The sequence below is a fragment of the Tachysurus fulvidraco genome, chromosome 7 (genome assembly GCF_022655615.1).
Source record: "Tachysurus fulvidraco isolate hzauxx_2018 chromosome 7, HZAU_PFXX_2.0, whole genome shotgun sequence".
Classification (NCBI taxonomy): domain Eukaryota; kingdom Metazoa; phylum Chordata; class Actinopteri; order Siluriformes; family Bagridae; genus Tachysurus; species Tachysurus fulvidraco.
In genome coordinates, this window is record NC_062524.1 from 25,661,146 (window position 1) to 25,663,056 (window position 1,911).

Here is a 1,911-nt window from a genome sequence, read left to right on the forward strand (position 1 = left end):
ACGGGGGACCCCCTCTTTTTAATGCATTAGCGTCAATGTAGGCAAACAAATAAAATCACCATAAATCGTCATGAATGCCATTTCTAGTCTTTTTTTTTTTGGTTCATTCCAAAGGTCAGTCATGTATTTATCATTAAGTCCAGAGAAAATTTAACTTTTTGATATTAAGATAATCTATTTTTTCACAATATAATGCATAGTGCTAATAGGTGTAAGTTTATTACTTACATTCTTCCACTTGAGTGAACTTCATATGAACAATCGCTACTTACCTTATAGCTTACTGCATGTAACACTGCTACAATGGTGTGACTGTACATGTTCATTTAGACATTTAAATTGTAAATGTTTATTAAATATGATACACAAAGCAGTTTACAGGTGGAAACAAATCACAAATTCAAGAGGACCATAATGTGAAAATTATTCCTTTCCTGCAATACTTTTGCCACATTAAATAAGTATGTAATAAAGTCACATAAACAAACAAAAAAACAAAAAGTTTAACTTTGAGGATGAACTTGTGTGTTACACTGCCAACCTAACTGTGACATCCTTCAAGGACTGTCAGCTGAGTTAACCATTTAAAACTAAGTGTTTAGTGTCCCTGCAGCTTGTCCATGACTGACGTCTCTGTTTATCACTTGGGAATCTACAAACAGATTCAGATTATTTTACTTAATACCATGTCAGCAATCAAAAGCTATTTTCATGGCAAAATTCTATTACAAAAACACAAATATCATATAAATGCAATAAAAACAAAACAAATATAAACAGCAAGTCATATTATACTTTTTTTTTTTATTTTAATTAACATACGATAAAAAAAATTCAAACCCTTTTCAGGCACAATGTCATTAAATATGTCCTTAAGTGAAGTAACTTGATAAGAGCATTCTGTTTGTGTTAAGTCCAGGACAATCTAATAAAATATGTTTGACAGATAAGGGAATCTTACAAAACATACATAAAGTTGGGTCTTTTCACCTTTTAGCAAAAAAAGCTGGGGTCAATTTTTAATGTCCTTATTAAGAGCTTCATAATCTGCAAACATTGTCGGTTTCCCTAACTGTCAATAACTAATGGGTAACTAACATGGATTAGCTGCAGCCGTTAACCAAGGACTAAAACAAACCAACGTAACCAGAAATATAATTTCCTACCATTCGATACCATATAACACATTCTCACTAATGTAATCCCTTGCTGTCTGGTTTTTATATTTCTTTCGTTTGAACATCCACATGCAGCACAGAAGTCCGGCATCATCTATGTGTTTAAAATACAAGAGCGCCGTATAAAGATGGCGGTGGTTTTGACGCATTTTAGGCCCCAAGGCGACATCTAGTGTATAGATATCTATGATTGACCACTGAACAGAGCTCTGAAATCATCATTAAAGGCCTGTTTTGAGTTGCTTTTATTGGCATGGATCCAAGTACGCTGGAACATCAAAAGAAGTCTTCAATTTCTGCATTTTTTAAAAAAGAGAACCAAAAATTAATAAAGACTATCTCCTGTGTTTCCATCCTGAATCCTGAATCATCATGAAAGGCCTGTTTTGAGTTGCTTTTATTGGTATGTTTCCAAGTATGCTGGAACATCAAAAGAAGTCTTCAATGTCTACATTTTTTTAAAAAGAGAACCAAAAATTAATCAAGACTATCTCCTGTGTTTCTCTCCTGAATAGGATACACAAGGATGTGTTCATTTCCCTTCATTTCCATTGTTTTGGTTTGTTCAAATAAGGAGACTATTTACACACGTCTTAGCAAAAGTCAAAATGAAAAAACAGATTAGTCATCACTGTGGATAAATCTAGCCATCCCAATGACAACTAACTCAATAAGAGAATAGATTTGCATTGTTGTAAGTCACAGTATCCAGCGAATGATTTAATGAAGTGAA